General features: G+C 42.1%; 1 pseudogene; it reads right to left on the bottom strand.

The window, feature by feature from the left end:
• Positions 1-19,669: 19,669 nt before the first annotated feature.
• Positions 19,670-21,364, bottom strand: LOC137756665 (E3 ubiquitin-protein ligase makorin-2 pseudogene; annotated as a pseudogene).
• Positions 21,365-23,762: the final 2,398 nt, after the last annotated feature.

The raw sequence follows: 23,762 nt of genomic DNA, 5'->3' as shown, positions 1-23,762 counted from the left end.
TGATTAGCAACAAAACCATGTAACAGAAGCACGAGACATGCCCCCAAAGAATAAAACAATGGTGGCATGAGACCCACATCCTGCCCAGTGAGCTCAGTAAGTTAATGACCCCCAAAACATGCTCTGTGACCCCTAGAACATGCTCTTTGCACAGTGCCCCCAAAACAATAAAACAATAGTGGAGAATAAGGCCTACAACCTGCCCGGTGGTGTCATCAAGTTAATGACCCCCAGGACATGCTCTGCGTACACACACAAAAAAAACAGTCATTTATGGAAAGGTGACATTTCAAAGTGAAAGACCCTCATTGTACTGAGACCTGAAATAATTTTTCTAAAGTGCCATGACAGTCCTGGCCTGACCATGTAGGGACAAGAAAACTCCCCTGTCCACCCTGGAGGAGGAGCTGATGATGGAAATGTGACGTCTACTCAAGAAAGACAAAGAAGGTCTTCTTCCCCTCCCCTCTCTTCCTTTGATTATAAAAATGTAACCCACTAAGTACTCGGGGCAGTGCAACGCTTGCCTGCCCGTTTGTAAGCCTCACAAGCGTCCTATTGTAATAAATCACTTCTTATCTACCACTTTGCCTCTCACTGAATTCTTTCTGCCCTGAGACATAAAGGACCAGGCTCCTTGGAGACCCCAAAACCACACCTATTGGTTTCAACAGGATATTACTATAGTATAGATACTGAAAAATGATTCCATAGAAATTGACTGCATTACAAAAACTGTGTGTGTGTGTATGTGTGTGTGTGTGTATTTACTCAACTGTAAATAATAAGGAAGCCATTCTGTTGAAAGGTCCAGGTATCATATAACACATAAATGAAGTGTGAGTGTTTTATTAACATTAACAGAACTCTATGAATGAATTTACGGAGCAGAGCTGTACACATATATATTTTAAAATTATTTCCTAATTCAGTAGAAAAAAATTAAAATGTCAGTTTTCTCATTTATATTTTTAAGTTAAAATGTGTGGAGATCTCTACAGTAATAGTATGTTTCATTTTATTTGGGCCTCTGAGTTATAATTCTATTTGGGCTTTCACATCCAGTACACCATTACAATGATCTAAAATATTTTGTATACTTACTGTATTTTGAACCAACTACTTTTTTACCTTCCCTTAACGCAATGATATATAAGCTGTTCCCTTGAGGAAGAGAAAACTCATTGCAAGTTTCTTGCATTGTGATTCACTCCTTTGCTTTTTAATAAAACTTCTGCAGATACGTTGACTCAAGATATGTTTATTTTATTGTGTAGCCAACATTTTAAATTAAAAAATTTGAGTATATTTTGTTGAATTTTTGGAGTTCTTTAAATATTTTGGATAACACTCTTTTATCAGATAAGTCTTGAGGATACATTTTCTCCCAGTCTGTGGCTTATCTTCTAATTCTCTTGACAGTGTTTTTTACCGAGCAAAAATTTTTAAGTTCAATGAAGTCCAGCTTATCATCTCCTTTGCTGTATCAATCCTTTGCTGTTGTATCTTAATTTTATTGCCACACTAAAGATCATCTCACTTTCCTCTTATCACCTAGGAGTTTTACAGCTTTTTGTTTTACATTTACCCATTTTTCATAAATTTTTGTGACAGGTATAAGGCCTAGGTCGTCTAGATTTTTTTTTTTTTCTTTTTTTGGTGGATGTCCAGTTTTTCCTGAAACATTTGTTGCAAAGACTATCTCTGCTCCATTGTATTGCCTTTGCTTCTTGGTTAAAGATCAACTGACTATATTACATGTGCCTATTTCTGGGCTTTCTAATCTGTTCCTTTGATCTATATGACTATTCTTTCATCAATATTTCACTGACTTGATTATTGTAGCTTCATAGTAATCAAAGTCAGTTAGTGTCAGTCCTCCATCTTTGTTCTTCTCCTTCGATATTTTACTGGCTACCTTTTGCCTCTCCATATAAACTTTAGAATCAGTTTGTCAATATCTGCAAAATAACTTACTGGAATTCTTACTGGGATTGCATTGAGGCTATAGATCAAGCTGGGAAGAACTGACATCATGACATTATTGAGTCTTCCTATCCATGAACATGGAATATCTCTCCTCTTATTTGGTTCTCCTTTGATTTCTTTCATCACAGTTTTGTAGTTTTCCTCATACAAATCTTGTACTTATTTTGTTAGATTTATACCTAAGTATTTCATTTTGGAGGTGCTCCTGTAAATTATACTGAATTTTTAATTTCAAATTCCACTTAATCATTGCTAATTCATGCTTTCTTTAAGAGAAAAAAATTCATCAAAATATTCTGATTCACCATAGAAGGTATGGATGCACAAAATGCATGCAGAAAGAAAGATATAAAAAAAATAAACATTTACACAGATTTTAGTACACAGTACATGCTGATCACTGGGTACTGTTAAAGGTAAATAGATACTTAGATACTCTAACTTTGCCCTTAAAGATTTGTCTATTTTTGTTTTTGTCACTTAGGATTTTTCATCCATAAATAGCAGAACTCATGATTACAAGTGGTTTAAAAATAAGGAAAATTCAATATTTTGTAGTACATTAAATCAGGTGGTAGAAGTAATCAGGTGAGTAGTTATTCAATTTATCATAAAAATAAGGGATTTATTTTTGTCCAGCTATTCCCAGCCTGCTGGCTTTGTTCTAAATACATACACTAATAAATCAAAATAAAATCTACCAAAGTTCTTACATAACACCTTCATTCAGCTATTCCTAGTGAAAGACAAATGGTATCTCTCCTTGTGCTTCTCTTTTTCCAGAAGGCAAACCTTTCCCAGTAGCCATGCAGCAGAGTTCCCCTTGCATCTCACTGTTCAGAATTGTGTACCATGTCTGTGGAAAAACCAGGCTTTGACAAAGGAAATGGTACACCTACAAAAAGTGGGATTATTAGTGAAGAAGAAAGGAGAAATGGCTGTTAAAAAGGTAATCAACTGAGTCCTCTCTAGGATTACAGTATATCAATGGGTACTGGTAGTTATAATTCAGGTAAAGTGTGAAAGCTGGTGATATCATGAAATCATAGCAAACTAAATCCACCATGAAGCTCATGATCATCTTTCCTTTTCTAGTTACTGATGAGGAAATCGAGGCCTAGGAAACCCAATTCAATACCATCCAATCCGAGGTCATGGTACTGTGTAGTAGTAGAACTTGCTTCGAGTTTACCAGATTTTGACTCCAGCATCTTTTCTATTATGAAGACTTTTTTCTCCTCATTTGTTGGTTTAATTTTTTGTCTTTCACTAGTCCAGAAGCAAAACACTATCTTCAAGAAGAAAAAAATCAAAGATCTAAACAACTTAGTTCTTTTTGGATAAAGAGAGATAGGGAAATTTTATGTTTCGCAAGATAATTCACATGCGAATTGTGTTTAGGAGAAACTTGGTTTTATTTTAATATTTTTTAAATGTAGGAGTGAGAAAAATGTAATTTCTTTTGCTTTTTTCATTGAAATGTATCATAAGGAAAGTTATGAATGTTCTTTCATTTAAAGAGTTTTATCTGGTTACTCACTGTATAGTCTTAATTATCAAGTATATTTTTCCTTTAAGATAAACATTTTTTTTCATTTACCAAATTACTGCATGCTCACAATATATATCTTTTCAAAGATTCATTTTTGAAATAAGTTTTATATTGTTATCTATTTTAAGTCATGTATACTAAGACAAGTTTCAAAAGAATTTTATTAGCCCCAGGCTTGAGCCCAGAGTTTTCTGCTACTGGTTTTCCCCATTTCCCCAATAAACACATTTCCCATCACCCCAAACAGCCCTCTTTGGATCAAACATATAGGCTGGTCCATCACACTGGGCCAAGCAGGGACATATTTTTCATTTTGAAATTTACATTCTTAGGCTACAAAAGTGAACTTCAGAATCCAATTCTTTTGTTTTTGATTTTGTTCATCTCTGCAATCATTTCCCTATGTCTGTTGCCTAATATTGTCTCTACTGGAAATATGTGGAATCCCAGAATACTGATGAGAAACCTTGGGGTCCTGGTATATATCTTAGTTTTTCTCAAACCATAATCACAAGCAGCTTTCTACTCTGCTGAGGCAGGCCAGCCACCTTATTTTTTCTTTTTTTTTTTTTAAACTAACAATCCTTTCCCCAGGCACTTTTATTGGTAAACATTACTGCTTATTGACAACAACAAAAAAAAAAAGTGAAAGAACAAACCCTTTCCTTCTTCACAAGAAGGAGCGGAGTTTATAAGAATGTGTGAAGTACTGGATTATCAGAGAGAATAGTGTTATTCTCTAATAACTGTTACCAAACATCATCATCAAGTGCGTTCCTTCCACATGGCACTTTAGGTCTCCTCTAACATTTTACCATTTGCATTTCCAGGCTAGGCCCAGATCATCTTCAGTCGCTAACTTGAATGTATGTTTTTAAGCCATAGCAAATCTTCATTTCATGGAAGTGCAGAGAGATGATGGTTCACTTAGTGTCCATGTGTGCCTTAATCCTTACCTCACAGCAACCTCAGTACTTCTTCGCCAGGAATAATCCTCCCCCAGTACCTCCACCCTTTTCTAGATCTTAGACACTACATCAATTGATACAAAGAACCCATCCTTTTTCTGACCCTCATTATATTTTTGGCTCCAACTTACATTTGGCTATATTTATTGGCCCTGCTGTTTGTTATTCCTCTATATTGGTTTTTATCTCAAAGTTATTCATACTCCATCTTTATTTATTTATTTATTTTTGGCTGCATTGGGTCTTTGTTGCTGCGCACGGGCTTCCTCTAGTTGCGGCGAGTGGGGGCTACTCTTCATTGCGGTGCGCAGGCTTCTCATTGCGGTGGCTTCTCTTGTTGCAGAGCATGGGCTCTAGGCGCACAGGCTTCACTAGTTGTGGCAGGCGGGCTCAGTAATTGTGGCTCGTGGGTTCTAGAGCGCAGGCTCAGTAGTTGTGGCGCATGGGCTTGGTTGCTCCACGGCATGTGGGATCTTCCCGGACCAGGGCTCGAACCCATGTCCCCTGCATTGGCAGGCAGATTCTTAACCACTGCACCACCAGGGAAGTCCCCCCATCTTTAGTTTATCCGTTTTTTAATATAATTATCATGTCTACCTTGTTACAATGTGTCTTTCCTGGGAAAAGTACTTTCCCCAACCACTTCTGTTTGATCTGCCTGAACTGTTACTCTTGTTGTTATTCCTTGTTCACATACCAAGTCCCTCACTCTGACATCCAGCCCTCCACAATAAGGCCCTGATACTCCTTTGTTTCTTCACCCACTACTTGTCCCCTCTTATCTTTTGCATGATTCAAGTTCTACTTTCTTTTGTTTCCTGAACAAACATTGTGCTTACCTATCTCCTTGCCTTAAAGTGCTTTATACAGTTTTATACATCTTTATATATTATCTTACACAGCTTTTCCTTTCTGTTAGAATTCGCAATTTTCCTTGCCCCAAACACAACCTATTCAGTAACCTAGCATTCTTCAAGGCACATCTCAAATGCAGCCTCCTCTAATGGGCTTTTCCTTGAAAATCTCTTGCCATCCTTTCTTCATTGCACAAGTTTGTCTACTTGCCATTTGTATTTTACTCCACTATATGATTCTCTAAGATGGGGATAGTGTCTTGGTCACTTTATAGTTGTTTCTAAAGTCTAGCATTCTTCTGCCCTCTGACTAGCTATTATAGTCTTTGAGGCTGTGAGGTCAGTGTTCTACTTAGAACACAACTAATTTATCATTTAGTAATTCTAATTAATCTTTCAACACAGAAGGCAATATCTTCTGATTTACTTCAATTTGCAGTTTGCTGTTTCTACAGGTCAGCACTATTGACTATTAGTATCTTAAAAAAAGTGCAATGATTGCTGTATATGTTTTAACTCATTTTTATACATTTAATCTGTATATTCTCTAAATTTATATTTTTCTTTTATGAAAGTGGGTCACTGACATTTGTGACCCAAATCCAATCCCAATGCTCATGCTTTCTGTCTACATGTGTGAATTATTACTAATACATCTCCCAAAGAAGGTGACATTCTTTCATTGTACTCTACATGACACTGTGATGAGACAGGCGTGAGTACCTTTGGAACCAAAATACATGTGACTCAAGCACTTAAGTTGGGTTTTAGATTGTTCCTTCATATGCCCAATTAACAACAATTATTAATATGATAAGTTTTATTAAAATTGAATGACTTAGCAAATATGCTTCTTCTAGACGCAGTATTTATAAGAGTGAAAGAAACATTTACATTTAATTATAATAACCACTAACAATGAATCATAGTCCTTTGTAATTCATGAAATTAATGGAGTTTGGTGACATATGGGAAATGAGAGTTAAGTACTTTTGAAGGTCCAATACCTCCAGGCTTCTTGAGATCTATTTCATGTTTGAAACGACTGACACTCTAAGGGGAATCTAGTGGTCTGAGTGTGTTCAGCTTTTCTTTAGATGTTTACACTCTAGATGAATTTGTTTTTCAAATGAGGATGTAAAAAGGGATGTAATAAAAAGAATTCTCCTGACCAGGACCACCTGATTTCCACTAAAGGTTTTTGTATACGCTGGAACTACTAAAAATGTAACTATATATTTATCAACTTGCAGAAGAAATTGAAAATGAAATTTCTGAGCCTGGTGTGCTGATAACATTTCTAAATAATTATGTCAAGTCTTCCAAGTATCATCTTCGATGGGAAAATAACTTGTCAGGGTACACTGAACTCACTTTTTTTCCAAATTATTTGTTCCATATTAGGACTTAAGAAATATTTTCTAGCACATGATTTTAAATTGCTTATATTTATCTAAGACTATCCCTTCTACTAGTTTTTATAAAATCTTCAACCAGATTTTTTTTTCTCAGCACATTATGGGATGATATAATCTTATTTTGTACAATAATATTTTGCCACTTTAATCTGATTCATCTTAATTTCTTCAGGCTGTTCTATGTACTCTTATCCACATTTTTATTAGGATAAAATAATTTTATTCTTATGTTGAAAACTTGTTCATACTGGTCTCTAGAAGTATGTTCTGGTAAACTTTAAGTTGTAACTGTAATCTCCTTGAGGGAAAAAAAAAACTGTGTAGGCTGCAAGAGGGTTTGAGTAATGCTTGATAAGGATTGTTATAAATTGGAAAAAAACTAAATTCTTGTCTCAAAGGGTAAAGGGCTCAGATTAGAGAAAGAAAAGCATCTCCCTCCCCATTTTCTGCTAAGAAATATTGAGATGTGTTCTCTTGTACTTGATTTTATTTTTCTGTGTTTCTCAGAAGAGATATAAAGGTTACATGAAAATTTCTTCAGCAGTATTTACTAAGATAATTCCCTAACTGCAATGACATTCAAGGACTGAGGATGTTAACAGGCTTAGAGCTGTAATTACATTGCAGTGACTTTTGACTTCAAGATAAGTTTCATAAGCACAAGAATTTATGCTAGCTAATATTTAAACACAAATTTTAATTATGATGTAAACATCAAATTAAAGCATATTTGACTGGAAACATGCTTTCTTAATTTATTTAGCCCTTTACTAGAAATAATGTTTAGACCTAAAGAACATAGACAAGATTATAGAGACAATAATTTTCACAAATGTAAGGTAAGATTCTTTAAAGGAAGGAAATTAGAAATAAATGCAATAGAAAATATGAATTACTCTGTTATTAAGTTTGTTATTAAATTCCACTTACGAAAATCACTAATATGGAATTGCTGAGATTCTTTGGCACAGTTTACCTCTGTGAACCAATATCATGAGATGATAGTGCCTAAATCACAGAATGTCATTCTTACCAACACTTTCAAACCCCTTAAACAGATTAAAAAGAAACCTCAAGTAATAGCTATTAAAATTGACGGAACAGTTTGAAGAGAGGTGAGCACAATACCTTTGTGTCACAGACACAATCAGACAGAGTGGCTTCCCTAAGGTCTTAGGAGTGGTTATGGACTATCAAACAGCAGTAGTTCATGTTGGGTTCAGTATGATTACCAAAACTTCCTGGAAATAGACATTAGCAACCTAAATAATGTTGCAAATAAATGTCTGAGGCTTAAAATTACCTTGTCTCTTAATGAACACCAAAGAAAAAATAATTAGTTAATTAACTGAAAGGAAAAAAACCTGCTGGGGTAGCCTTGTCCCCTTTTTAACTGATATGTACAAGTGAGCAGCCTGAGATGCCCAAATCCTCAAGAAAATGAAGGTAGAAATTTTGATAACACACTTTTTTTTCAGAAGTTGCCAGCGTTCTTGTGAAACTGTGAAAGTAGTTAAGTTCCTTTTTCTACACCTGCTGATCACATTGTCTATGTTTCACTCTCAGCATATAATCAGTGTTTGCTGAATCAATCAATCAATCAATCAAAGTACTAAAGGATCACATTCCCTGATTCAAAATGTAGAGCCTTACCTCTGCCTCCACTGAAAAAACTCAAAGTGCTACCGCTGAGATAGGAGGGAACGGGGCAGGACACAAATGCTAGGTAAATGAAGAAGGGGCGCAGCTGTTGGGATGCAATAAAAACCTGGAACCAACTGGCTGGAAACAACTGAAACCAGGGTGGCTTTGAGAAGAGTCCCGTCATTGAGATTTAGCTCATTATACCTTAATTGTAATACTCAAAATTACTCCCCCTTATGCCATGACAGTTCAGAAACGAACCATAAAAGGCCAAAAAGTTGGCAGTGGCCCAATTCCTGGGAAATCCCCACCCTTCCCTGAAATAGCAAGACTATTCCTCCCCCTCATTAGCGTATGAAATTACTCAGCCCATAAAAACCAATGATCCCATACCCCAGGGCCTCTCTCACTTTCTGAGATGACCCCCACGCCCTGGGGCTGCTCTCGCCTCTAAGAAGGTCTGCATTCTGCCTATGGAGTGTGTATCCCTCTATTTTATCAAATAAACTTGCTTTCGCTTTTCTTTGGCTTGCTCTTGAATTCTTTCCTGCACGAAGCCAAGGAGCCTCACTTGGCAGTCTGTCCTAAGGACTCCCGCGGGTCCCAGGATGTGACATTTCCCTCTCCTGCAACACAGCTGCTCATCTAACTTGAGAATTCCCATGTGAAACTATCACTCTGAATGTCGTAATGGACATCTCATTCCCAGGCCCTAAACTCTTCATCTTAGAGGTGGGAGTGTGCACAACAGGATGATATATTTATGCTTTCTGCATTGCACTACACACATCCATGTTACCCCAGTCAATTTAAGAAGAACGTGTGCCATCTTCATGGGTTCTGCATCCAACCTGCAAAGTCTATACCTTGAGCCAACTTCCTACTCCAGGCAGTAACTGGTGCCAATGTAGGCCAGCAATCAAAGCCACAGAACACCTACTCTGTAGTGTGCCAAGCTCTCAGAAACCATGGAAAAGAGTCTGAGCTAAAGACACCATCTGGATTGATTCAGAAGACATGTCTTCCACATCCAGCCTTTCATCTGTTGAGTTACTGAGGTAATTAGCACCCATGTATCCCCGCCTCTAACTTCCAAGTGGAAAAACAAGACATACTTGAACCTGCACACCCACTTCCACTACTCATGGGACTCCTGGCCTGTCCTCCCTGTCATCACTCACCAATGTCAACTATTACGTAGCCCCAGCATCAGGGGAGGAGCGCCACTGTCCACATGGGAAGAAATACCCATCTCCAGCAGGCAGTAAGACAATCCCCAGCAACAACTGAAACATCCATGGGTGGATGAATGGATAAATATGTCACCAGCAATGCCCACTGGGGTCCCTGAGAAAAATGAGATGGAATCTAGGTGATAAGATAAAGTTTAACTTCGTTTGTGCTTAGTCTAGTTTCACTTGCCAGTAGAGGGCCATGTGCAGAGGCCTTGTTCCTAACACGTCAGATTAGAGCTCCTAGTACAGAACCTCCGTGCCTGATAACCCAATTGGCATGCTGTGTGCAAAAGTACTGAGCAGGACACAATTCAAGATGGCAATAGCATACCGTGTGCAGAGATGCTGCACCCAGTGCTTCAGTCTGAAGTGCCATGAGGAGAACAGCTGCACCTGACCCTCAAGGACTCTGCCCCGCCCCCCACAGATGAGAACCCTATAAAGCAGCCCCACTGATGGCCTTTTGGGGAGAGTGTGCAATCTGGAGTGAGAGTACACCTCTCCATTCTTTAATCAAAGAATAAAGCTTTCCTTTGCTTCTTAACCAAACTTGTTCTCCTTCTATTGGAGCAAGTGACATCAGGCAGGAGGACCCTTATTGGGGCCTGACTCGAAAGGGTCAGTAACAAATTTTGGTGACCCAGATGGGATGGACCGTGGCCTTTTTGCCTGCACCTATCCACTAGGCTCTGGGCTCATCCCAGCTCCAGTGGGAGGAAGGCAGAGGGTTTGGGAGGTTCACGTGAGGATGACTGACTGTGATCTTTGACTACACTCTGATGGGGTAAAATGGCAGTAGTCTTTGGCCGAACTCAGAGCAACTCTGCCCAGCAACCCAATACCCAGGTGTGGTGGGCACACAGCATAGCTCCCAGAGTAATCCGGACTGTGACTCTTTGAGGGGATCATACTCTGGCATCCTTGGGGATCAGAGCCTGAAACTCAGTGCCTATCTGCCCGCTGCTTCTGGCTGGTCTTCCCTCGGTACCGCACGCCTGGGGACGGCTAGGATCTGTGGGCTAGAGGGAACCACGGCAGTCTTGCCCGCTGTCTCACCAGCAGTGCTGACCTCCTGACCCCTGTACAAGGCAGTAGCAGTTACACCAGGGCTTTCTGCCCTCCTCGCCCACCTCCAGGGGTCAACAGTAGCATTCTCCATAGTCACATTCAGTGTGGTAAAGGAAAGTGGGCAGCCCCGTGAGCCAGGAGGTGAGACCAGAACAAGGCCCAGGTAATAAGGACCACCTGACAAAACAGAATGAGGATGCTCGATCTGAGCTCAGGAAAAGGCACCGAAGATGCCCAAATGCAAATGGGTCCCAAGGTAGGTATGCGACCGGGGTCTTGACCTCTTCTGGTCAGTGCTAGTTTGTCTGAACTGGGCTGGAGAGCCCTGTGAGCCACTCACAAGATCATTACTGGGAAGCCCTGTGAGCTGCTGGCAAGAATAGGAAACACCCACTGCCCGACCTGTGCTCCCCCCTCTGCAGGGGAGGCGAACCTTGGGTGATTCTTTACCGACTGAGGTTCCACGGGCTCTCCTCCCGGTATCAGCACAGAATACCAGCTGCCCCAGTGATCTGGTGAGTACCACGTGGGAATCCCTCGTGCTTTTAGCTCTCACCCGGCAAGAAGCCTGAAAACTCCTCCTCTTCAGCCAAAAGGAGGAAAGAGAAGAGCCCCGTCTCAGACAGCTGTGCCACTCCCTAAGGACTAAGGTGGTTAGGAACTAACATGGCTAAGCTGTTCTGGCCTGGAGGCACTCCTGTCCAACCTCCTGTGGGACATTCTGACTGAGGAAGGACTGACTATTTCAAGCACAGGGCATTATGAATTCAAAGGGAACCCCCAACTGTATCAGATCCCATGCCTCTTTGGGTCTCTTGATGAATCCATTAATGGTTTGGTTGCTGGTTCCAAATTTCCCAAACCAGAAATCTTATTTGGGTCAAATCTTGGGGGCATTTGTGTACCAACAAATCACTCCAACCACCCCCTCGGTAACCGGTAACAAATCCAAAACAGAACACCTAAGGTATGGGGAACCAAACATCTGCCATATCAAAGGGTAGCCCATTAGGGTGTATCCTGCAGAACTGGAAGTTTTTCAGGTATCACCCCCTGACTGAAAACATTTAATCTTCCTACGTAATACAGCCTGCCTCCAATACCGGCTGAGAGATGGGTAAAGTTGGCCTATGGGTCTACTAGTTACCAGCCAAGGCCCAACAACCCACCAAGAAAAGTACTCTCTTTGAGGCAGGTCCCCAATGGAGAAGAAGAACTCATCCAGGTATATGTCCCATTTACCACTTCTCATCTGTATAACTGGAAAAGTCACAGCATGGGGTTGATGGAAGATCAAGAGGAGCTCCTGAATCTGATTAGGGGAAGCTTTCAGGCCCATGACCCGACCTGGGCTGACTTGCAGAGCCCCCTCAATGTACTCTTAATGGGGGAAGAAAAGGCCCAGGTCTTTTTAAAAGCCAGAGAGGAAGCAAACAAAGAGAACAGAAACAATGTAGTTTGTGTTACTTTCAGACCAGGGAATTAAGTGGTCCCAGATAACGAACCCACCTGGGACCACCGAGACAATGGAAAAGAAGGTGGAAGACAGAGATGGACTCATTATAAAAATATCATCCTAAAGGGAATCCAGGTAGCAGGAAAGAAACCTGTCAATTGGAATAAAGGAATTCAACCATGAGCCAACAGAAAACGCTTTAGCATTCCTAAAGCCTTAGGGGATACCTTGGAGTCTATACTACCACTGACCCTGAGTCATTGAAAGGGGATGTAATCCTGAGGTCGTATTTCATTTCCCAAAGTGTCCCTAGCAAGCATAAACTTCAGAAACTGGAAATAGAACCAGATACCCCTACCTCTTGCCTCGTTAAGGTTGCCCACTGGCTGTTTAAAAACTGAGATACAGAGGAGAAAAAGTCAGGATAAAAAGGCCTGGACGCAAGCCCGTTTACTGGCTATTGCCCTCCAATGTCAACTGGTCGGCAAGGGAATCTGGACTAACAGCCCATGGAGACTCGCAACTCTGTTGCAGGGGATTACTCCGTGGGTACATCACTTGAGAGTAAACAACCCAAGACAATGGACCCTTCTGACTCCTCTTCTGAACCTTTCTCCAACCTAAAACTCCTTGTCCGAAAAACGGCAAACGATAAGTAACCCTATATGCCTTGCTGAGCAGTAGAGATTTTAAGGTCTCTTAGCTGACCAGGGAAGGGTCTGTGTGCTGGCCAATACGCCATGTTGCTTTTACTTCAGTGCAAGTGGCCTGACTGAAGAAAGTGCAGACGGGCTACTGGAAACAGCAACTTGCCAAACAGAAGGCAGCCAGCCTCATCCGGCCGAACAAATGTGGAGCCGGGTAAAACAAGGCCTCCCCTGGGTCGCCGGTTTCTACTTTTCCTGGGCCCCCTAATAACCATTGTTCTCCTGCTGACACTTGGGCCATGTATCAAATTGTCTTGCATCTTTTGTCTCCAAAAGGTTAGAATCTATAAAATTTCCAAGGGTGGTCGCTCAGGAACGCAAACAGTTAGGGCTAAGGCCTGGGGAAAATCAAAACTAAAGGCAGCTGTGGGAAGCTCTGCTCCTCTCCCTGGGGTTATGACGACCCCCCAAATCAGCAGGAAACAGTCACAGGAGACAGACCGGCGCCCCTCAGCGCCCCTCGAGAATGAGGAGCCGGCCGAAAGGCAGAGGAGGGAATTGTCACCAGCAAAGCTACTAACAATTCCTGGGAAATAGAATCTGGGTAATACGATAAAGTCTAACCTTTTTTTTTTTTTTCTTTTCCTCTGTGCTTTCGTCTTCTTTCTCTTGCTCATATGGTGCTACGTGCGGAGGCCTTGTACCCGGCACTTCAGACCAGACTGTGAGTGCAAGACGTGTGCACCGGACACCTCAGCTCGGCGGGTTGTGTGCAGAGACGCGGCGCCCGCACTGGGATCTGGAGCACGAGTAACACGTCTGCGCCTCCCGTGAGAACTCCGCCCCCTCCCCGCTGATCCCAATAAAGCAGCCCCGCCCCTGGCCTGGCCTGGCCTGTCAGGGAGAGCACGTGCTCTAGAGCACAAGCACACACCTCTCCACTCTTTGATCAAAGAAGAAAGCTTTCCTTTGCTTCTGAACCGAACTCTGCCTCCTATTGGCTTGAAGGCAGACACTAGGCAGAAGGACCCTTGTTGGGGCCCGACTCTAAAGGGTCAGTAACATAGGTGGTATATACACACACAATAGAATACTCTTCAACCTTAAAAAAAGAAGAAAATTCTGCCAAATGCAACAATATGCATGCGCATCATGGATATTATGCTAAGTGAAGTAAACCAGTTACAGAAAGAAATATTGCATGATTCCACTTGGACGAGTTATTTAAAATAGTCAAATTCACATAATTAAAGACTGGAATGGTGGTTGCCAGGGGCTGAGGGGAAGGGGAAATGAGGAGTTACCAATCAACAGACATAAAGTTTCAGTTAAGCAAGATGATAAGATCTAGGCTCTGCTGTACAACATTGTACCTATAATCAAAAAGTAATGTACACTTTAAAATGTTTTAAGACAGTAGATTTCACATTAAGTGCTATTATTACACACACACACACACACACACACACACACACGACAGCCACAAGCCCTGGAGCACCACGAGGGGTGCACTGGACTCCCAGTATGTAGGGGGTATTCTAAGGTAAGGCGGCTGTCTTTCATGTCAGTATTCCTCTCATCCAGTAGACTCACCACACTGAGATGTCCCTACTGCTCCGCTGGCAACGGTGATATTTCCCAAACCTGTTCATGTAATTTGTCCCGGACCCTCCCCGCCCCCAAATTCCCCATCTTCTCTACTTCCTGTGCTTTCTCCACATAATGCTGAGCTCTGGACTCAGAATCCTGACAGCTATCCTACACCGGGGTCCCTGGACTTGCTTCGTATGTGACTCTCACGGGCCCTGGATAATGCTGTCCTCTTGGATCCTCACTAGCTAAGATTTTCCTGTCTGGCCCTATTCCTTGACACCTGGTCATTCTGATCGAATCCTTGCTTCTCACATGAAGGAGAAATACCATGTTGACATATCAGAATTTTAAAGCATTCCAAGAAATATCCTGTTACTCAGGAAATCACTGTATAAATTCAGCTTAATATGAGTGAGGTTGTAATATAATTTTCGGCTAAACCTAATTAGAAAACAGGGAAATACAAAATATTAGTGAGACAATATTTTCTCACTCTTAAGTTTGACTATAATTTACTCTATTTACTCAATGTACTCTTAATGGGGGAAGAAAAGGCCCAGGTCTTTTTAAAAGCCAGAGAGGAAGCAAACAAAGAGAACAGAAACAATGTAGTTTGTGTTACTTTCAGACCAGGGAATTAAGTGGTCCCAGATAACGAACCCACCTGGGACCACCGAGACAATGGAAAAGAAGGTGGAAGACAGAGACGGACTCATTATAAAAATATCATCCTAAAGGGAATCCAGGTAGTAGGAAAGAAACCTGTCAATTGGAATAAAGGAATTCAACCATGAGCCAACAGAAAACGCTTTAGCATTCCTAAAGCCTTAGGGAATACCTTGGAGTCTATACTACCACTGACCCTGAGTCATTGAAAGGGGATGTAATCCTGAGGTCGTATTTCATTTCCCAAAGTGTCCCTAGCAAGCATAAACTTCAGAAACTGGAAATAGAACCAGATACCCCTACCTCTTGCCTCGTTAAGGTTGCCCACTGGCTGTTTAAAAACTGAGATACAGAGGAGAAAAAGTCAGGATAAAAAGGCCTGGACGCAAGCCCGTTTACTGGCTATTGCCCTCCAATGTCAACTGGTCGGCAAGGGAATCTGGACTAACAGCCCATGGAGACTCGCAACTCTGTTGCAGGGGATTACTCCGTGGGTACATCACTTGAGAGTAAACAACCCAAGACAATGGACCCTTCTGACTCCTCTTCTGAACCTTTCTCCAACCTAAAACTCCTTGTCCGAAAAACGGCAAACGATAAGTAACCCTATATGCCTTGCTGAGCAGTAGAGATTTTAAGGTCTCTTAGCTGACCAGGGAAGGGTCTGTGTGCTGGCCAATACGCCATGTTGCTTTTACTTCAGTGCAAGTGGCCTGACTGAAGAAAGTGCAGACGGGCTACTGGAAACAGCAACTTGCCAAACAGAAGGCAGCCAGCCTCATCCGGCCGAACAAATGTGGAGCCGGGTAAAACAAGGCCTCCCCTGGGTCGCCGGTTTCTACTTTTCCTGGGCCCCCTAATAACCATTGTTCTCCTGCTGACACTTGGGCCATGTATCAAATTGTCTTGCATCTTTTGTCTCCAAAAGGTTAGAATCTATAAAATTTCCAAGGGTGGTCGCTCAGGAACGCAAACAGTTAGGGCTAAGGCCTGGGGAAAATCAAAACTAAAGGCAGCTGTGGGAAGCTCTGCTCCTCTCCCTGGGGTTATGACGACCCCCCAAATCAGCAGGAAACAGTCACAGGAGACAGACCGGCGCCCCTCAGCGCCCCTCGAGAATGAGGAGCCGGCCGAAAGGCAGAGGAGGGAATTGTCACCAGCAAAGCTACTAACAATTCCTGGGAAATAGAATCTGGGTAATACGATAAAGTCTAACCTTTTTTTTTTTTTTCTTTTCCTCTGTGCTTTCGTCTTCTTTCTCTTGCTCATATGGTGCTACGTGCGGAGGCCTTGTACCCGGCACTTCAGACCAGACTGTGAGTGCAAGACGTGTGCACCGGACACCTCAGCTCGGCGGGTTGTGTGCAGAGACGCGGCGCCCGCACTGGGATCTGGAGCACGAGTAACACGTCTGCGCCTCCCGTGAGAACTCCGCCCCCTCCCCGCTGATCCCAATAAAGCAGCCCCGCCCCTGGCCTGGCCTGGCCTGTCAGGGAGAGCACGTGCTCTAGAGCACAAGCACACACCTCTCCACTCTTTGATCAAAGAAGAAAGCTTTCCTTTGCTTCTGAACCGAACTCTGCCTCCTATTGGCTTGAAGGCAGACACTAGGCAGAAGGACCCTTGTTGGGGCCCGACTCTAAAGGGTCAGTAACATAGGTGGTATATACACACACAATAGAATACTCTTCAACCTTAAAAAAAGAAGAAAATTCTGCCAATTGCAACAATATGCATGCGCATCATGGATATTATGCTAAGTGAAGTAAACCAGTTACAGAAAGAAATATTGCATGATTCCACTTGGACGAGTTATTTAAAATAGTCAAATTCACATAATTAAAGACTGGAATGGTGGTTGCCAGGGGCTGAGGGGAAGGGGAAATGAGGAGTTACCAATCAACAGACATAAAGTTTCAGTTAAGCAAGATGATAAGATCTAGGCTCTGCTGTACAACATTGTACCTATAATCAAAAAGTAATGTACACTTTAAAATGTTTTAAGACAGTAGATTTCACATTAAGTGCTATTATTACACACACACACACACACACACACACACACACGACAGCCACAAGCCCTGGAGCACCACGAGGGGTGCACTGGACTCCCAGTATGTAGGGGGTATTCTAAGGTAAGGCGGCTGTCTTTCATGTCAGTATTCCTCTCATCCAGTAGACTCACCACACTGAGATGTCCCTACTGCTCCGCTGGCAACGGTGATATTTCCCAAACCTGTTCATGTAATTTGTCCCGGACCCTCCCCGCCCCCAAATTCCCCATCTTCTCTACTTCCTGTGCTTTCTCCACATAATGCTGAGCTCTGGACTCAGAATCCTGACAGCTATCCTACACCGGGGTCCCTGGACTTGCTTCGTATGTGACTCTCACGGGCCCTGGATAATGCTGTCCTCTTGGATCCTCACTAGCTAAGATTTTCCTGTCTGGCCCTATTCCTTGACACCTGGTCATTCTGATCGAATCCTTGCTTCTCACATGAAGGAGAAATACCATGTTGACATATCAGAATTTTAAAGCATTCCAAGAAATATCCTGTTACTCAGGAAATCACTGTATAAATTCAGCTTAATATGAGTGAGGTTGTAATATAATTTTCGGCTAAACCTAATTAGAAAACAGGGAAATACAAAATATTAGTGAGACAATATTTTCTCACTCTTAAGTTTGACTATACTTTAAAGGATTGGTAAATTAAAGTGTCTGTAAATGTGTAGGGTATTAAAATACATTAATTTGTGAGACAGAACTAGAAGAAAAATTTTGGAAATAAATTTGGGCTATATTTATAAAAATATACAATCTTCTCCACTTTAACCCAATTCACATTTTGCATTATCTTTCCTTTGAGAAAGCATGCACATGGGCCCTATAATGCATTTCCAAAATGTTGACTTCAGTTCTATAAATCATATTAACAAATGGGAAACAACTTAGTTTCTAATTAGTAGGAGAATGGTTAAACTCATTATGACACATACTTGCTTTGGGTATAGTTACATAAGTGAGGTTACCTATATGTGTTATCATGGAAAGATCCACACTCATTTTATTAAGTGGCAAGGGCAAGTAGAAAAACATGTTACTTTTATCCACTAAATTAAAAATAGAATGTATTTTTATACTACATCTCTATATTGGAAATCCTAGAGTCATCTTTGAAATGATACACACTAGACTCTCATTTGTGGTAACCTCTCAGTGAGGGCATGAATTTTGGAGAAATACTGTAAAGCAGAGAACTTTGATTTATGTATATTATTAAAACTCTTTTGCCACAAAAATATATGCATCAGTAGCTTTCTTATTAAGGTATTAAAATAGGCCAAACAAAGAAAGTAGCTAATAAGATAGCGTGTGTTAATAAGATAGAATGATTGCTGCATGATACAACACACAAAACCTGAATTTTGAATGGCTTAACACAAAGATATTTATTTTTGTGAAGAGGAAATCTGATATACATTGTCCTGGCCACACTACTATCAGGTGACCCATGGATCCAGGCTGTTCCATCTTCTAGTTCCACCATCACAACACAAACTCTCCGGGATGTTGCTGAATGAAAGAGAAAGCATAGAGGTGGCATACTGACTCTCATATTCTTTGGCCTGAAAGTGGCAAACTGCTTTTTCTCATATGTCAGCAGCAAGGGTTAGTCCAATGACACGTGATGGGGACAAAAACTACACATGCCATTAAATTATACTTTATTCTCATTTTCATCTTCCTACTTTAAGCCTGCATAAAGTACTTCGGTGACAGAGTCCGTTTTTTTATCATCTGGGACACATCATGGAATAGTGGGAAGAGAAATGAATTATTATTTTTTTTTTCTTGATAATTTGGGTTTAATTTTTGTTTTTATTGCGCCTGACAAAATACAGTTATTCAATTTGTTATTTTAATAAAATAAATTAAATGTAGGTTTAATGGCTGTTTCCTCCTTTTAAATCCTGAGCTCACAGCTTGAACTCCATTTGTTCATGCCTTTGGGAGCAGAACTCAAGAAACAGGAAATGGGCCCAGAGCCTCTGCTGGGAATTGAATTCAGCCTTTGTCACCCTTCTTACTCCAAATCAGGTAAAGAGTAGACTTTCTTCTTTAATAAAACATTTGGTGTGTACAGCTGTCTATAAAAATAATTTAGGCTTGGAGTTCCTTAAGTTCTGAGTTCCTTCAATTAAAATCACTACTGATGACAGAAGACTTGTACTCAATTCTCTTCAGGACCACCGCTATATCAGAACCAGAAACTGTTCTTAGCTGTTAAGTTTTTATAAAATTTCAAATCAAAGCCAGGTTTTACAGATAAAAACACACATGAGCCCTCGGGGCACAAGCCAGCAGGTGAGAGTTTCCCCTGGAGGCATGTGTGCAAGATTACTCTGACTGTGACCCTAACACAAACCGTAAAAGAGGGGCCGTATCTCTGCTTCCTGCTACTTCAAGAGCCCCCACCCCCAGGTAAGAAGGTTTATACCTGTCTGCTGAACGTCCCGCAGCAAGACTTCTCCCCTGATTTGGGACACTGCAGAGCCCTAAGTCAAGTTTTGTGCTAAGGTGTGCAGCGTGGTTTTTGAAAAGCAATATACAAATCCAGTGTTGACCACACTATTTCAGTATACTAGGGAGGTTCACCACACAGGAATCCTTTGGTAAGATAAATGAATCTGCTGCTTTTAGGGGCAGCTGCACGGTCCTCGAGGACGGGAGCCAGGCTGGTCTGAATCAATCAATGAAAACTCTGGCTGGTCAGCTGGCCCCCCTGAGGAGTTTGAGGTGCAACTAAGATAAATAGCAACTAGAGAAGCAGCAATTCCATATATGTGTTAAGGTTATTTTATATCCTCACTCTTCCCATGGCTGTAATAATGGAGTGGATGAGACCAAGGTTAAATACAACCCCACTCAAATCCAAGCGACACGCCACCCCAGGCTGCCGTGAAGGAAGCTCTGCGCACCCTGGCTTGGGGAAGGCTCGGCTGGTGGAGCCGAAGACGCAGGGCGACCACCTACTCTTCAGGGTTCTGATGACTCCACTCCGGAGAGGTGCATGAAGAGGTCCCCAAGCTCTGTCATGTCGACGTCTTCAGTGTTGTGGACATGCTGGCTCTCTCAGTTCTCAGTGAAATCCCAGAGCCGCACTGAATTAAAGAACCTCACGGTGCCTTCAGAACTGAGCTGTTTCCGAGGTTTCTCTGGTTCTGCTAGCCGCCCATCAGGGTAAGCATGGCGGTAAAGGCATTTGCTTCCAAATGGGCAGGTCCCTTTGCCTTGCTCAAAGTATTTACAAGCTTTTTTTCCCATTCCCTGTTTGAAAGCTTCAATCAACTCGTTCTTTTTATTCTGATCTTCTACCCAATACACACTTGGAATCACAAACTCTGATATCACACGGCACTCTGGACAAGACTTGATGATTGGGTTCTCAAACTGCTTGGCACACCTCCACTGCCGGATGCAGGACAGGCAATACGTGTGGTTGCAGTTGGAAAGGATCCCGAACCTCCGCTCCGAGGCTGACGCCTTCTCGAGGATAACCTCCATGCAGATGCTGCACACTTTGTCCTGACTCGCCTGGAAGGCAAAGGCCTTCTCCATCTCGTGTTCGAATGTTGACATGCAGATCTTCTCGTGAGCTTTCCTTTGCTCTGGGTCGAACGGGTGCAGGACTTGTAACCTACAGATTTCACAAACTTCCCCATGCAGGTAGACACAAGCATCCCCAAATCGGCACTCCCCGGCAGCTGCGTAGGGGCACAGCTGCTGCTCGCTGCTGTAGGAGCTGCTAGCTTCTAAGTTGTCGAGACCGCTCCTGATTGCTTCTAGGTAGGAATGCGGCTTCAGCTCCGGGCTATTCTGCGGGTCGCTGCAGCCTCCGGGATTACTCACCACACTTGGGGAAGTCTTTTCTTCAGCCATGCCAGAAAGATTTCGGTCTCTAAGTACCAATGTCCTCTTTTCACGTTTCCCAGGCTCATGTAAGTTAGTTTTCACGATTGATGCAGTGAGGTCAGAAGGAGGGTGAGGACTGTGGAAACCCAGGGAGGGCACCCCGTGGGGAACAGTGCCCATGGCCCCACCAGCTGCAGCAGAGGGCCTCGTGTGATCGTATCTGCAACGAGTTCCGTAGGCGCAACAGCCCTTCTGGTAGTATTTGCAGATGGTAGATGGCTTGCTGTTTGCCAAGTCATGTGAGAACAGGCACTGGTTTCCTTCCCGACACACACCATGCATAAAATACCTGGATTATTTCATGTAAGTTACCAATGTGTGGAGATATGACTTCAGTGAATAAGATAATCAAGTGAGAAAAGCTTTCCCATCACGAGCACACTAACGTAAACCTGGTACTCTTGGTAATATGGCCGTTTTTCCTGTTTAAATATGTGTTCTGTTTTTTATTTGGCGAGGCAGCCCTTGTGAGGTCCAACTCCTTCACATCCCTTTGCAAGTAACCTTTACTTTCCTTATGGTTTTGGTTGAGTTTTCCTTTCATATGAGCATATTAAAAGCTTTGAAAATTCCTGTAGTAAAGAAACTTTAATTTAGCATTTCTGAAACTTATCTGGGAGCCATAGGGTCTACAAGAGCATAAATTCTGATGCCACATATCTGCCACCTGGAAGCTGAATAACCTTGGCAAGTCACTTCAATGCCGAGGCTTGCTTTTACGATCTGTGGAATGGTGCACGTTGCTGGATTACTTGCGACACGGCTGTAAAGAACCTCAAAGAGCACCCAGCAAGCACACTGCAAGCCCCTGCAAGTGACCTGCTTGGTGCCCATGGCGGTCGGGTCGAGAAATGAATTATTGATAAAAGACTGAAGGTTTACCTCTGGCTGGCAGGAGTGGAACAGTGTGGGCTCTAGACCAGTTCAGATCAGGGGTTTAGTCCCAGTATAGTCACAAACTATTCTGTTAATTCAGGCACATCCCAAGCTCTATGAACCTCAGTTTCTTCATCTCTGCAGTTGGTCTAATAAACACTATGTCAAAAGTCTTTTGGAATGCACGTAATGTATGTAAAACGCCTGGCACAGTGCTTGGTATATCTTAAATCTTTATGAATAGGAATTATTACTCTGGTTATTTTGACCACAAACGGAACCACCTTTACCTATTTTTTTAATTAAAAAAGTAATCAAGGATGTATCAGAGTACATGAATCGCTGTAGGACGTGAAATATCAAATCAGATAAAAACTGTTACTTGGCAAGTAAAAATCAAATAAAAATTTCCCCTCAAAGAGTCTATTATATAATTTAGGTGTGGAGGGGTCATCCCAACTGGATGAAACTCAATGATCCTAGAATTTGTGTCAAGGACTAACTCCTTCCCTGCATGCCATGCAAACCACCGTTTTCATTCATTTCACCCTTACCAGAAATCTAGCCCCAGATTAGATTTGCCAACATACATTCAAGATAACCTGATTAAAATGTTCTATGAATGTAGTGGACTCTGGCCCTCCAAGCCCTACATATACAGTGCCAGCCCAGTGTGTTCTGCACATATCATCTCAAGGGACTATCATACTTATTTCTCAAACGCTCCTTGGAGATAATGTGCATAAAACATTTAGGTTGCAATGTGTTCAACTGTGCTGGGACAAAAGCACAGGACACCTTCCATCCTTGCCTTTATTCATGATCTCAAAGTAACGGCTGGAAATTCTCACTCCAGGTTTTTATCTCTGAACGCTGAGTTACACCATCTGAGAATATGGCTCCTGCTCACCTCTCTCATAGTTGTATCTTCTCCACCACCCAGCTTAACAACAAATCACCTCGTACAACTCAAGAGCAAATGAACAAACACTCCAATTAAAAATTGGGCAGGGCTTCCCTGGTGGTGCAGTGGTTGAGAATCCGCTTGCCAATGCAGGGGACACGGGTTCGAGCCCTGGTCTGGGAAGATCCCACATGCCACGGAGCGGCTGGGCCCGTGAGCCACAACTACTGAGCCTGCGCGTCTGGAGCCTGCGCTCCGCAACGAGAGGCCGCGATAGTGAGAGGCCCGCGCACCGCAATGAAGAGCGGCCCCCACTTGCTGCAACTAGAGAAAGCCCTTGCACAGAAACGAAGACCCAACACAGCCATAAATAAATAAATAAATAAATAAATTTATTAAAAAAAAAAAAAAAAATTGGGCAGAGGACCTGAATAGGCCTGAAGACATACACATGGCCAACAGGTACATGAAAAGATGCTGAACATCACTAATTATCAGGGAAATACAAATCAAAATCACAATCAGGTATCACCTCACACCTGTTAGAATGGCTAACATCAAAAAGACAAGGCATAACAAGTGTTGGCAAAGATGTGGAGAAAAAGGAACCCTTGTGTACTGTTGGTGGAAATATACTTTGGTGCAGCCATTATGGAAAACAGTATGAAGATTCCTGAGAAAAAAATAACAGTAGAACTAACATATGATCCAGCAATTCAACTTCTGGGCACCTATGTAAAGAAATGGAATCATTATCTTGAAGAGATGTCTGCATTCCCTTGTTCATCACATTATTATTCACAATAGGCAAATATGGAAGCAACCTAAGTGTCTGTCTGCAGATGAATGGATAAAGATGTGATGTGTGTGTGTGTGTGTGTGTGTGTGTACAGACACATAGATGAGCACATACTT

The sequence above is a fragment of the Eschrichtius robustus genome, chromosome X (assembly GCF_028021215.1).
Source record: "Eschrichtius robustus isolate mEscRob2 chromosome X, mEscRob2.pri, whole genome shotgun sequence".
Classification (NCBI taxonomy): Eukaryota; Metazoa; Chordata; class Mammalia; order Artiodactyla; family Eschrichtiidae; genus Eschrichtius; species Eschrichtius robustus.
This window is presented reverse-complemented; position numbering and strand designations above follow the sequence as displayed.